Genomic DNA, 15085 nt, shown 5'->3' with positions numbered 1-15085 from the left:
CACGAGGCACACTTGAGAGTGGTGCTGGAGTTACTTAGAGCCCATAGGCTGTATGCCAAGTTTGGGAAGTGTGAGTTCTGGCTGAGGGAAGTCAAATTCTTAGGCCACGTGGTATCCGGGGAAGGGGTGTCTGTTGATACATCCAAGGTTGAGGCAGTGCAAGATTGGGCACAGCCTAAGAGTGTGTTTGAGATCCGCAGTTTTCTGGGATTGGCTGGGTATTACCGTCGGTTTGTGAAAGATTTCTCCGGGTTAGCGTCACCGTTGACTAGACTGACTCGGAAGGGAGTCAAGTTTGAGTGGAGTGAGACTTGTGAAAAGTCGTTCCAAGAGCTGAAAGTTAGATTGACCACCGCTCCGGTGTTGATTATTCCGAAGAGAGGGTTGGGCTATGCGGTTTATTGTGATGCCTCACGAGAGGGTTTGGGTTGTGTGTTGATGCAGGAGGGGAAAGTGGTAGCTTATGGCTCACGTCAGTTGAAAATACACGAGAAGAATTACCCTACTCACGACCTAGAGTTAGCAGCAGTGATCTTTGCCTTGAAAATCTGGAGGCACTACCTTTATGGTGAGAAGTTCGAGGTGTTCTCGGACCACAAGAGTTTGAAGTATCTGTTTACACAGAGAGACTTGAATCTGAGGCAGAGGAGATGGATGGAGTTCATCGAGGATTATGATTTTGAGTTACATTATCATCCGGGAAAGGCCAATGTTGTGGCCGATGCCCTTAGTAGGAAAACCATTAGTGATGTAGCTTGTATAGCCATCCGGGAATGGGAGATGTTGGGAGCACTTGGCGAGTTTGATTTGCTACTGGGCGAATCTGTCGAGGCTGCGGCCTTGTTTTCTGTTGTTGCGCAGCCTACACTTGTGATTAGAGTGTTAGAGGCACAGAGAGGTGACCTTGAGGTAGAATCCCTCCGAGAGAAGATCTCCAGTGGGAAAGTTGAGAAGGGTTTGACGGTGTATCCCGATCTGAGTGTGAGATACCGAGACCGTTTGTTTGTACCGGAGTCTTGCCGAGAGGAAGTACTCCGAGAGTTTCATCATTCGCGCCTTGCGGTGCATCCGGGAGGTACTAAGATGTATCAGGATTTGGGTCGCCAGTTTTGGTGGCGGGGTATGAAGAGAGATGTGGCTGTTTTCGTATCAAAATGCCTTACTTGCCAGCAAGTGAAGGCCGAGCATCAGAGGCCAGCGGGTTTGTTGCAACCCTTGCCTATTGCCGAGTGGAAATGGGAGCATGTCACTATGGACTTCGTTGTAGGTCTTCCGAGGACTCAACGGGGTAGTGATGCTATTTGGGTGATTGTAGACCGGTTGACTAAGTCGGCGCACTTTATTCCTATGCGCGTGAGAGATTCGGTAGATCATCTTGCCGATTTGTATATTCGGGATGTAGTGCGATTGCACGGGGTCCCAGTGACGATCGTCTCAGATAGAGATCCTCGTTTTACTGCTAGGTTGTGGCAGAGTTTGCAGAGTGCCTTGGGCACTAAGTTGACCTTTAGTACGGCTTATCATCCTCAGACTGACGGGCAGTCCGAGCGTACTATTCAGATCCTCGAGGATATGCTTCGGGGTTGTGTCCTGGACTTCAGTGGGACGTGGGAGAGGCACTTGCCATTGGTAGAGTTTGCCTACAACAACAGTTTTCAGTCTAGCATCGGTATGGCACCGTTTGAGGCCTTGTATGGCCGACCGTGTAGGTCTCCAGTTTGTTGGGCCGAGGTGGGTGATGCACCTTTGTTGGGTCCGGAGTTGGTTAGGGAGACGACGGAGAAAGTTGAGCTTATCCGTAGGAGGCTTGTTACAGCCCAGAGTCGACAAAAGAGTTATGCCGACCGTAGGAGGAGGCCTTTGGCGTTTGAGGTAGGTGATCATGTCTTTCTGAAAATATCACCTAGGCGGGGCCTGATGAGGTTTGGGAAGAGTGGGAAGTTATCCCCTCGGTTTATTGGTCCTTTTGAGATCCTTGAGAGGATAGGTGAGGTTGCTTATCGGTTAGCCTTACCGCCGCAGTTGTCCGGAGTACATGACGTGTTTCATGTGAGTATGCTTCGGAAGTATGAGCCAGATCCATCACATGTGTTGGATTGGACCGATTTAGAGGTAGATGAGGATGCCTCGTATGAGGAGAGACCGGTTCGGGTCTTGGATAGGCGGGATCAGGTCCTGCGTGGCAAGACCATTCCTTTGGTGAAAGTCTTGTGGAAACATCACGGAGTGGAGGAAGCCACTTGGGAACGTGAGTTGGAAGTCCGAGAGAAATATCCGGACTTGTTTGTTGATATGTAATCTTGTATTTAAATTTTACATCTTGTTGAACTTAAGAGCTTTGATATATGTCTTAAGTTGTGAAACATTGAAAATGTTTTGGTTATTGGAAGTATGTTTTGGAACTTGCCTAATATGGAAGTTGAAAGTGACATTATATGTGTTAAATATATTGTTGAAATTGGAAGGATAGTGCATAATGTTAATGCATGTTGAAAATACATATGTTGTTTACATATTGTGATATGTCTCTTGTTAAAGGGATGGGATGACCGGTAATGGGTCGAATTGTTGAATGTTAAAATGTAACGTTGTTTAAAATGGAGGAAAACTTGTTTTTGAAAACTTGTGTTTAATTTCGGGGACGAAATTCTTTAAGGGGGGGAGGTTATAGCGATCCCGGGTTTACCCTTGTTGTACAGTGATCCGGACATGTGTCCGTGAATGTTGGTAGTTGTTTATTTTCTAGTTTGCATCCTCTTTACTTTGTATTTTGGGATATGGGATGTGTTGGGCAGGTTTGTTACAGGTTGGTTGTGCTTGGGAGCCTAGTGTTGCTGCCCAGATTTTTGGTCCTTCGCTCGAGCGAGGAGTTTTTTCGCTCGAGCGAGAGTAGTGTTGCCCCGGTTTTAGACCTGAGAGTTGTAGTTTCTGGCTCGAGCGAGCTTTTCGTGGCTCGAGCGGTCTGGGTTTTTCTTCGCTCGATCGAGAACTTCTTGGCTCGAGCGAGAGTTTTCTGTGTCTGGTCGCTCGAGCGACCAATCCTTCGCTCGAGCGAGCGTGTTTTATATCAGCGGACAGCAGCGTCTAAAACATCACTTTTTCAGTCCCTTTCTTTGATTAAACCCTAAATCCGACACCCTCTCTCTCTAAACTTGCACTCTCTCTAAGATTTGATCTCCCTAGGGTGTGAATCTAGCCTAGGGCCTTTGTTAAAAAGATAGAGGGCGTTGAGAGGTTCGATTTAATCTGAAAAAGTTTGGATTTGGAGCAAGTTGATCTTGGAGTCTTCATCTCCTTTTGGGCTAAAACTTTGAGGTAGGGATATTCTACTCCTCTCTATGGGTTTTGTCTTTAAATTTTGGTATTTTGAGATGTTGGGCTTGGTTTGGTAAATTTGTGAAAGTTTGGGGCTTTTGTGTAATTTTACAAAAGTTGGGGTTTTATTCATAATAAACCTAGATGCATGTTTGGCATAGAAAAATAGAATGATTGCTGAATCATTGATGAAAATGGGACCTAAGGGTTGAAATGGTAATTATGGAAAATGGCCTAATTACATTGTTTAATTAATTGGGATAATTAATTGGTGAGAAATGAGGAAATGAAATGTTGACTGAATATCCATTGTGCATTTATTTTCTGTTTTAGAAATAACTGCTTTGGGCTATCGGTGGAGGATAGTCGAGATTGTTGTAGACAATGCATGATGATTAGGTAAACGGAAACTAATCAATGGAATGTGTCATGGAACTTGACGGTTGATAGAATACATTAATTGTGTGTATTGTGTGATTGTATATAGAACCAATGTGTTTATATACGTTATGTGTAGAGGAGGAGATAGGGGATGTACTCCGCGGTTTAGGGGAAGATAGGGGATGTACCTCTAAACCGGATAGGTTTTGGGAGGAGATAGGGGATGAACTCCGTAGACAGAGCTCATATGCTTGTCTAGAGAAGTGAAGATAGAGCTCATATGCTTATCTTTGTGAAGTGTGGATACAGCTTGTACGCTTATCTGTGGATATTGTTGATATACATATCTGTTGTAGAATGTGGATACAGCTTGTATGCTTATCTGTGGATATTGTTGATATACATATCTGTCGAGAATGTGGGTATAGCTTTTATGCTTATCTGAATGTGAGATATAGTTTTTATACATATCTGTGGAAATGATGATAGAGCTAGCATGCTTATCTGTTAAAAAGGGAAAATGAAAAGTAATTGGGACTTGTAAGTCGTTGACATAAATAGGTAATTTATGTGATTGTATCAGTGTTGACCAACTATCAATTGCTAATGTTTTAGTCATTGTCCATGGTTGGTTTAGTGTATTTCTACTGGGCTGTGGCTCACCCTATATGGGAACATCATTTTCAGGTGCAGGAAGCATGCCACCTCCAAGGACATAGCTGGGAGGCTAGTGGCGGGCATAGTTTTGTTGTTGTACTTTTGATGTATTACATGTAATTTCAAGCCAAGGGCTTAATGTGTAAACGAGGTAGAACTCTTTGTTGTAACCAAGTGTTAACTTGGAAAGCTGTAAGCCCGTAGGGCATTTTGTTATGAGGTTAACATGTAATACTTATGTAACGGAACTCTAATGAATGAAAGAATGTGGTTAGTTTATATGTAAATGTATGTCTTACTAGATGGGTTTATTGTTATTATTTTGAGGGCGTTACAAAGATAAATGTGTGTAGGACAAATTCAAAAACCATCCTGCTTTATTATATAGAATAATAAAGCAGAGACGTGATCTGGTGTTGGTGTAGAATAATCCTACATATTGGGAATCATCCCAACCATATTGGTAATCATCCCAACTAACTGGTGCTCATTATTTGATATTTAATTTTTTTTTTATATTTGATTTGTTTGGAATTGTTGAGTGTAGTCTATTAAATATATTTTTATAATTGCATTTTAATCTTGAATTTAAATAGTGTTACAATTACAATTATATTATAATCCTAATATTATTTACACTGTGCCTTCAGGCACGGGCATACGCTAGAATATGGACTACATGCTAACTATGCCTTCAGGATCCTCCCAATAGCGAAGAGAACATATTGGGAAGAAGAGGAGAATATGGACTACATGCTAACTATTAGATATTGATTAGGAATCATCCCAACCATTCAAATGAAATATATCTCTTATATATTTTAACATATTTTCAAAAACCTTCCTCCCTTATTATATAGACTAGCTTATGCCCATGCCTAAAGGCACGGTGTAATTTTTTATTTTCTTTTCAAAGAGTAGGGAGTGAATTTTTTAAAATGTTTGACACTGGAAAGATATGAATGAAGTGCGTGTAATAAAAAATTTAAAACATGAAAAAAATTTATTAAAGACAAATAAAAGATTCAAAAAATAAAATTTAACCTGAAAACCAAATTTCAGCCATCATATTATTCATGTACCACTTTAATGCATAGCCAACATGGTCTTTAACCCTCTGCATCTTCGTAACATTGTTGCTTACACTAAAACATAAAAAGATCACACAATGGCAAAGACTAAATTAGTTATATAGTTTTATTATGATAATTTGAATTGTTCATTTTTTCAAATCCTATGTATAAATTAGTTATGAGAAAAATTAGATTAATAAGATAATTATAACTACATTATTTCATCATATATATTTGTCTTCAAAAAATAAATGATAAGTATAATTTTAAAAATAATCCACAAATTTTTTTTTATATATAAAATCACATAATTATAATTACTAAATTAATATAATTCTGTTTATGAATAATTTACAAATAACAAATAAACAAATTAAATCATTTTATGGTATATCTACATCGCACAAAGCCTCCAACTCACACAGTGGATTGGGAAGAATTCTCCCCCTACTATAAATCTATATAATAAGGCAAGAAGCTTTTTGAAAATGTCTTAAAATGTATGTGAGATACATTTTAATCCAATGATCTAAATTGTCTCATCTCAACTTCAATGGTTGAGATGTCTTTGTTTCTCTCTCTCTCCATCAATGGTTGATGAGGAAGGGGCTTTATTTCCCTCTTTGAGCATCAACGGCTTTATTTCCCTCTAATGGTCAGAAAATCTCTCTCTCTCTCTCTCCTCTCCATCACAGGTACTCATCTCCTCTCTCTCTCTCTCTCTCATTTCAATTTTTGAACTCTCTCTCTCTACCTGCATCGGAGCCCATCTCATGCGACGCCGACGACCACCGACGACCACCGACCACCTCTCCTCTGTGTGTCATCCTCTCTCGACGACACCACCGACCACGTCCTCTCCTTTCATCCTCCTCTTTCATCTCTCTCCCCTTGCAAGGTAAACTGAGTAGAAGCAGTAGAAGCATTCAGGGCTCTCCAGGTCCAAGACGCACAAGAAAGATATTTGTTGGAGGTTTAGCTTCCATAGTCACAGAGGCTGACTTTAAGAAGTATTTTGAGCAGTTTGGGTCCATCACCGATGTCGTGGTGATGTTTGATCACAACACTCAGAGACCAAGAGGCTTTGGATTCATCACCTATGATTCAAAGGATGCGGTGGACAAAGTGTTGCTGAAAACGTTCCATGAGCTGAATGGTAAAATGGTTGAGGTCAAGCGTGCAGTCCCCAAAGAGTTGTCACCAAGTCCTAGCCGAACTCCACTTGGTGGATATAACTATGGTGTGAGTAGGATCAATAACTTTCTCAATGATTACGCTCAAGGCTACTCTCCAAGTACAGTTGGAGGGTATGGTCTTAGAATGGATGGTAGATCATTCAGTCCAATCACTAGTGGTCGAAGTGGGCATGCTCCATTTGGTTCTGGTTATGGAATGGGTTTGAACTTTGAACTAGGACTGAACCCAAATTTTGGGGGAAATGCAAATTTGAATAATACTCTCAGCTATGGACGGGTATGATGGAGGAGGGAATGGAGGAAACAGTTCCTTTTTTAGCTCAAGGACTGGGAATTTGTAGGGGAATGGAGGGCTCAATTATGGAACAAACTCAACAAGTCCGAGTGCCTATGTGGGGTCTGGAAGTGGAAGCATTGGGGGCACCTTTACCAACAGTGGAGTTAATTGGGGGTCTTCTCCAATTTCACCTCAAGGTGGGGGTAATGTATTTTTTGCTTGAATTTGAATTTTTAATTTGCTGTTCCGATTTTGAATCTGACTTTCCATGGGCATAAACTGAATCTAACTTTGCAAATCATAATTTCAGATGTAGCAGTAATTCTTTTTCAAGTCACCACCCTTTTTATCCAAATTTCATCTAGAGTGACTTTGAATCTGAATCTGACTCTTTTTAATCCCAACACTTTTTATTCACATCTTTTTATCTGAATCTGAATCTGACTTTCCACAGGCATAATTTCAGATTTTGCCTAAACTAGATGGAATAAATGTTTTCTTTCTCCTCTGTTAGGCAATATGCTACAGCTGAAGGAGGGCAAGATCTGTATATGAGAGTTTCGGCTTCTGATTTAGGTATGTTCAATTTGAATTATTTCCATTGTTTGGACTTATAAAATTAAAGGGTAAATATATTTTCATTCCTGTAACTTAATTTTTAGTTTGATTCCAATTGTTTTAATTTCAACAATATTAACCTTAGATTTTAAATTCACAGTTTCAATTTGCCCCTTTGTCTATATGTATACATGTGCTACTGCTAATCATTGTTTAACTTTAATTAATGAAAATCATTTTGCAAACAACAATTCCATACAAAACATACTATAAGAGTGATGTGGTAATGACATTTTAAAAATTGTAAATCATTTTAATAGCTCTTTTAATTTGAGATGAATAGATACACATCTGTCACCTCATTTTGTGTAAAATTTTATATTTATATATTATCGCTTCTATTTAATTAATGGGGTACATGGTAGGTAGAATTTGTTGAATTGGCCATAAAAGGAACAAGAAATGTGCTAAATGCATGTTTGAAGGCAAAAGTGAAGAAGGTGGTGGTGGTGTCATCTGTTGCTGCCGTTATGGTGAACCCTAATTGTCCCAAGGATCAACCCATGGATGAAAATTGTTGGAGCGACCCTGAATTCTGCAAACAATTGGAGGTATCAATCTAATTAATTAGGCTAAGTCAAGCCCAAGGGTTGAGAGTTGGGGCCTTCTCATTATTATTATTATTTTTTTGAAAATCACACTTTTAGTTTTAATCTTTTTGCTCAAGCTGTTAATAGTATATGCAGTGAATTTCAATTCATAGAAAATTATGTACTTATTTCCAAATATCAATAAAATGAAATTTGTCTAAGAAAATGATAATAATAATTAGCAAGTCCATATGTAGAATTTATTTTATTTTATTTTAGATTTTTTTTTGTACATGTACTAACTCTTTTTCTTCTTTTTTCTTTTTTTTTTTTTTTTTTGGGAGGGGGGGGGGGAATATGGTGGTATGAATATGGTGGTATTGCCTAGGCAAAACGACAGCAGAAAAAGAAGCAGTGGAGTTTGGAAGGAGAAATGAAGTGGTAGTCAAAATCATCATAGTTTGTCCAGCCCTTGCCATCGGCCCCATGCTCCAATCCACCATCAATTCCACTATAAATAATTACCATAATATATAAGAATGTAACTCACCAACTTATAACATATGACCCGAACCATTTATTGCCTTACCATTCCTCAGAATAATTTAGCCATCAATATATAAATACAATTAATTAATTAATACCACTAAGAAATTTAATTCAGAACCGTAATGTGCCGGTTTGGTGCAGCTTAAAAGCTGCTTATTTCAGCTTTTAGCTTAATTTAAGTTATTTTGATGTGTTTGGTTTAGTTTATAGCTTATAGCTTATAGCTTTTTGGAAGTCAGAAATCAGCTTATTCTTTGAGTGGGGTAGGAGATGCTTAATTTATAAGTCAGAAATCAGCTTATGTTCATAGTTATAAGCTATAAGCTGTTTAGGCATAAGTTATATGCACTTTCCCACAGCTCTACCAAACAGGTCCAATATAGGCTATTGCAACCAACTCCAAGGTAAGGCTATTCATGCGCAATTGCATTAAGTTTGAATTGTGAAAATAAACGTCAATTGGTTATTAATGTGTTATTTTTTTTTGTCTAATCTCTATTTAACTGGGTATAGTTTCCTTCTCTTCAGCTTCACTTCCATTTGTATCATATAAATTTTGTGTGTTTCAAATAAAGACACTTGCCAACACACAAATATTCATCAACTTAATTTTCAATTTCTTTTCAGATTTTCCCTCTGCTGCTCTCCAGCCCTGTTCTTCTTCTTCCATACCCTCGCTCCCCAAACTGCTGCTCTCCAGGTAAGATCACTCTTTTCATTTTATACGGTGACTATGTACTAGATTTTATTTGTTTATAGATTGTATACATTTTATTTGGATATAAATTGTATAGATTTTTTTATAGATTCTATAGATTTTTTACAAAGAATTTGGATATAGATTGTATAGATTTTATTTGGATATACATTGTATAGATTTTTTTATTTATATATAGATTTTTTACAAAGAATTTGGATTGTATACATTTTTTATATATATTATCTTTGTGAGTATGTTTTTATTTAGTTAGGTAATGATTTTAGTTTCCACTTGAAATTTCAGGATTTTATCTTTGTCAGTTTCTGCGATACCTCTCTCTCTTTTTTTTTTTTTATTTGTGTTTGTGTTTGGCTGGGCAAAAGAATAATTTCTCCTAGGTTTCCTTTTCATAAATTTAATTTTTTTTCTTTCCTTTTAAACAAAGCCCAAAGTAACTGATACGGGTTTGTAGAGTCGTACCTTAAGTTGGTGAGATACATGACCTGTGAAATTTTGACAATGCCATATGAAGCCCAAAGTAACTGATATGGGTTTGTAGAGTCGTACCTTAAGTTGGTGAGATACATGACCTGTGAAATTTTGATAGTACCACATGAAATTGATGTCTGTGGTGGTGACCATTGTTTTTTACTAGGGTTAGAGAAATAGACGTTTTGATGCCCATTTGTGAGGAAAATGAGGAGTAGTGGTAGATGGGGAAAAGAGATGGGGGTAGTGATGGATCATGGTAAGGATAGCAAATGACTGTCAACACCAAAATAAAGGGAAAAAGTTGTTAGACTGTTTAAATGGCCCATAGAAATGAATGGTTAGAATTAAAATATCTATTTCTCTACTCTCTCAAGCTCTGTAACGATCTGCAATCTATCAAACGATCTGAGCTCTCCAACACAGGTATGTAAATATCTCTCTCTCTCTCTCTCTCTCTCTCTCTCTCTCTCTCTCTCTCTCTCTCCACCTAATACTGATTTTGTCGATTTGATGTTACTGGTTAGCGGATTTGCACTTGTGGTTTGCTTCCAATTTGAAAGATTGTTTGATATCCTATATTCCCAATTTATCTATCAAACGATCTAAGCTCTCCAACACAGGTATGTAAATATCTCTCTCTCTCTCCTCTTGGTCTCTGACATTTTGTCAGTCAATACAGTTGCATTTTTTGTATTAGCCTAGCATTTGGGTTATTAGGTTGTACTTTCGAGAGCTACTTAACTGAAACATTTTCTTCTCACTTTTGAGAGTAAAGAATAAACGGTGTGTTTTGAATTGGATTGCATTATACTGACGGTTTGGTTTGGAAGCTCATTGTTTTGTGGTTTTAGACTGGCTTTTTTAGGTTCACAATAATTGCAGTTTGGTTGTCCAAGATAAAGTTTGGGTTGTCTTTGTAATCACAAAACTCAAATGTGGCTTCAAAAAATAATAAGTGTCTTTGTAATCACAGAATTAAATTTTAGACTGTGTTTGGTTGTAGCGATTTGGAAAGAAAAGGAAAAATGTAAGTAAAAATTAACTATATTTTATTCTTATTTAACCTATCTCTTTCCTCTTTTTTTTTTCTAAATTTTTACACAAATTCATGAATCAAACACATTATTTTTTTAAAAAAATTCCTACCCAAACACTTCAATCAAATATGTGTAATATGTGTCATTACACTATGTTTATATCATGTATTTGGTTAAGAATTTAAAAAGAAAAGGAGAAAATGTGTGTAAAAAGAAAAATGAATACTATATCTTATTTGCATCTCACCCACTTATCTTTGTGCTAATGAAGTCTCAAAAAGCCTCCACCTTTATGCTACTAATGTGTCTCTTTGGCATTCATGAATTCAGATTTGGCCAGAGCATTGGCTGCTCCAGATACAGACCATCCAAATGGAACACCAGGCCATAAGAATTATGGATTGAGTGTTCTTCAGCAACATGTGGCCTTTTTTGACATGGACGACAATGGAATCATTTACCCTTGGGAGACATATACTGGTAATTTCCATGCATTTACTTTGTCATGCTATCATTTGCTTCCTACTGGACCATAACTTCACCTTCCCGAAAATAAAATAATGAGGAAAGAAAGACAGAAAATTTGATTTGATTGTTTTTGTGCATTTTGTCAAGATGAAACCGTTGGTCAAGGGCTATGGCCTTGACTATTCAAGTTTCCCAAGTTTTGTCTTTGGCCATGCCAATATGGTGGCTGGTTAAATCACTCTGCTGCCCAGAAAAATGCCGGGTCAGGAGTTGTCTCACACTACGTTTGGATGGGGTGGTTTGGTGAGAAATGATGCAAAAGTGAACACTTTTCTCATTTTCAATTTATCAATTGTTTATAAATTGAGTGAGAAATGGTGAGAAAGAGAATTTGTTTACTAAGGCTGTGTTTGGAGATTTGGAAATGGAAAGAGAAAAAGGATTTAGAGAGAGATTTGAAAATGAAAAAGGGAAAAGACAAGTGAAATGTGAGAAAAATATAATTACATTTCACACATCTTTCCTCTCTCTTTCCAAATCCCTTCTCAAAATTCATGAACCAAAGCAAGTCTGTTTCAAAATTAAGGGAAAAAAATTATACGGATCAAGTTTAAATTCACATCATACTAATTCAAATTTTAAATATTATTTTTTTTTCCTGTAGTACGTAGCATTTATTTTTTGATTTAGTAGTTTGTAAAATTTTGCAGTACATAAATTTCTGGTGGATGTGATCTACACACTTGCCTTAGTTCATTACTGTTTCGTTAGCAATGTCTTTCAAAACAAAAGCAGATGGCCCAAGATTAGAACAATTACTTTTCCAACATGGATTCAGTTTGGTGCTGTTAAAAAGCCATCTATATTTTGTACTACTAGATAAGATGGAGCATAACTGTAAACCTTACATTTTTGGGTGCATATGCTGGTTACCAGAACACACTGAAGCTACCCAGTTCATCTTCCCAAAATCATGATGTTCTGCTTCTTTTTGCCCCAAGTAGATCATCACTTTCTCTTATCTGGTGGTTGATTTGTTTCACACTGTGTAACGCCCACAAAAATTAACCCATTATATACCATTGACATGCAATATTTAAAGAAGACAATTTATTAATTCATTCATCAGAGTATTACTAAATAAAGCATTACATGTAACATCGAATAAAATGCCCTACAAGCTTACATCCTTCCAAGCCAACACTTGGATACAAAACTATGAGTTCTAACTCAATACAAGAAAAACCCTAGGCTTGAATGTTTACATGTACTAATAAATAAAGACAATTAACTAAAGGTAGTCTCCTTCAATCCAGAAGCCAAACCCTCCCAAGCTAAGTCCTTGGAGGTAGTTTATCACCTGAACCTGAAAATGATGTTCCCATAAAGGGTGAGCCACAGCCCAGTAGAAATATACTAAACCACATATAAGCAATGAATAAAGCAATAGCATTCAACAGATGGTTAACCAAGATATTCAATTACTTCATTTTACAGTCTCATGACACTATTGTCTAAGATATGTTTTACTTTTCAATTTTATCAACATGGCTCAGAACCTGGCCAAACTTACAACAGTGAATTACATATATCATATTCACATCCTTCCAATATCAACAAACAAATGAGACTCAAGCTCAAATCAAAACACTTCATACTTCCAGATTGATACACATTTTAGTGCTGTATCAATAAAACACTTCTATATAAATAAGCACACATAAAAGTGATGCTAATGGAGTCCATCCTCTATCTCCTCCCAAACAAAATCCGGTTTAGAGGTCCATCCCCTATCTACCCCTAAACCGTGGAGTACATCCCCTATCTCCTCCCACACACAAAACAATGAATGCAAATGCAATGCTCAATCAATACACGTATTTTCTGTATCAACGCAACAGTCAAAATTAATGACTTAACCAATGTGATTAGTTTCAGTTATTCCTAATCCACATGCAATGTCTACAACAATCACGACTATCCTCCACCGATAGCCCAAAACAGTTATTTCTATACTGAAAATAACTATGTCAACAATTCAATAGACAAATGATTCAAATTATCCAATTACGCCATTTAATCAATGAATTCCCCAATTCCATGAATTTAACCATCTTTTCCCAATTCCATGAATTACTTATACAAATTAATTCAATAATACAACTAGGGTTTTTCCCAAAATTTACCAAAGTATCCCCAACATATCAAAATACCAACACTTAGAACAAAACCTATAAAATGGAGTAGGAAATCCCTACCTCGAAGAAAACAACACAAATGGTGAAGACAAAGATGAGTGCCCAAATACCAAAGTGCTCCAAATCGCCAAATGTTCAGATTAAATGAAAGCCCTCGACTCCCTCTATCTTTTTAATGAAGGATCTAGGGTAGAAACACACCCTAAGTGGATCAAATCTAAGAAAGAAGATGAGTAGGGAGAGAAAAAGGTCGGACCTAGGGTTTGGAATCAAAAGAAGATGAAAAAGACTGATCAAAACCCGCTGCTGTGTATATAAATTGGACTCGAGCGAAGACATTGTCGCTCGAGCGACCAGACACAGAAAAGCAACGCTCGAGCCAAGGAAGCCTTGCTCGAGCCAACAACCCAAAAGCTCGCTCGAGTGAAAGAAAACTCGATCGAGCGAAGAATTCAAACCCTCAGGTCTGTAACCAGACTCACGCTCGAGCGAAGGAACTATCGCTCGAGCGAAGAACGAACTAACTCGCTCGAGCGAAGAAAAGCTCGCTCGAGCCAAGAATGCAAAGCTACAGGTCCATACTGGACGTCACCTCTCGCTCGAGCGACCAACTCCTCGCTCGAGCGAATAACCAAAAACCTGGACAGCAACACTTGGTTTCTAAACCCAACCAACCTGAAACAAACCTGCCCAACACATCCTATAAATTCCAAATGAGAAAATAAGGGACAACAACAACAATTATACAATGACAGAATCTACGGAACCTAAGTCCGAATACAATAATCAAATGGGAAAAGACCGGGGTCGCTATACACTGTTCCTTGCACAGGTGAGGAACCCATTGAACTCTTGGCTGAACCATGTGCTATCAACAACTTTGACATTGACAGACAAAACCCCTCGGTGATGTGTTTTTCTTCTCTCTTTCTCCTATACTCAGTTATATCTCACAGATGTACAACATTTTGATCTTGGGGATAAATTACTTTGCTATGTCATGTATCTGTGGAATTGCTAAAATGACTGATGATTTCAATTGTTGCCATAACAGGATGTGATATGTAGTTTAGAGTGGGAGGCTATTGCCATCTTGATGAGGGCATAATTTCTCAAACTAAGATGACAATGATCCACTCTGGTACGTACCCTTTTTAATTTTTTAATTTTTTTTTTAACAATCAATAGGAGGGGGAAGAGGCAAGGGGAAGTTGCATCACGCAACAGGTAAGACTCAAACCCAAACATCACCCCTGGCAAGGGAGCACCTCATCTACTGGCCCAATCCTTGGTCTTACTCTGGTACATACTTCATAGAGTCAAATTTGAGAATGTAAAGAGTCAGTATTGTAACTTCATTGTCCTGACTATGGCATGAAAAGCTCTATTTCCCTTCAATAGTTTAGCAAACTCCTAAACAGCCTCACTAAGTTGGAACAATTAGAAATTCCGATTCATAGTCAAATGTGAAGCATGGCATGAATCTCTCGCTATTACAAATCCAGCAAGTCTGAGTTAAAATTAGACTGTCTTTTTGGAGTTCTTTTCAAGAATTCAGTGGTTCCTCTTGCACTGGATATTTTATATCACTGCT

At 37.8% G+C, this 15085-nt stretch overlaps 1 pseudogene; it reads left to right on the top strand.

Moving 5' to 3' along the window:
- The first annotated feature begins 6078 nt into the window (after positions 1 to 6078).
- LOC145791911 (uncharacterized) lies at positions 6079 to 8080 on the top strand (annotated as a pseudogene).
- Positions 8081 to 15085: the final 7005 nt, after the last annotated feature.

This window comes from Camellia sinensis, chromosome 5 (assembly GCF_055761805.1).
Source record: "Camellia sinensis isolate YWXY chromosome 5, ASM5576180v1, whole genome shotgun sequence".
NCBI classification, from domain to species: Eukaryota; Viridiplantae; Streptophyta; class Magnoliopsida; order Ericales; family Theaceae; genus Camellia; species Camellia sinensis.
This window is presented reverse-complemented; position numbering and strand designations above follow the sequence as displayed.